We start from the raw sequence: 455 nt of genomic DNA, 5'->3' as shown, positions 1-455 counted from the left end.
GCCTGGAGGCACACACGTGTTCGTCCTGCTACTGGACTCTGAGTTACTTGGCGGGATATTGGGTTCCCTCCCCCTTCCTTTATAACTGAGTGTCTGGAAATAGTAAAATTGAGCTTTGATCAGAATGTTGTCTTAGCTCCATTCTTTCTTCTGCCCCGTCTAGATTCCTCTCTTTTCAGCTTGAACTGCCATTCTCAGTTGAACCGTTCGTGTTGTGGACTGCGGGCAGGCCGCAACAATTATATACAATATGTACATATGTATATTATATGTGTATATGTGTGTATATGTATAATATATATGTCTAAAAATAATTATATGTATTCTAATCTTCAACACTGGGAGGACCCAGTGTTATCCCTTCACTAATACTATAAGATGAAAAACAACTAGAGGGGCACCAGCACATTTGAAGAGTTCTGTTGTTGCCCATCTCCTTGTGCCAGACCTTAGGG

The sequence above is a fragment of the Mus caroli genome, chromosome 11 (assembly GCF_900094665.2).
Source record: "Mus caroli chromosome 11, CAROLI_EIJ_v1.1, whole genome shotgun sequence".
Taxonomy (NCBI): domain Eukaryota; kingdom Metazoa; phylum Chordata; class Mammalia; order Rodentia; family Muridae; genus Mus; species Mus caroli.
Note: the sequence above shows the minus strand (reverse complement) of the source record.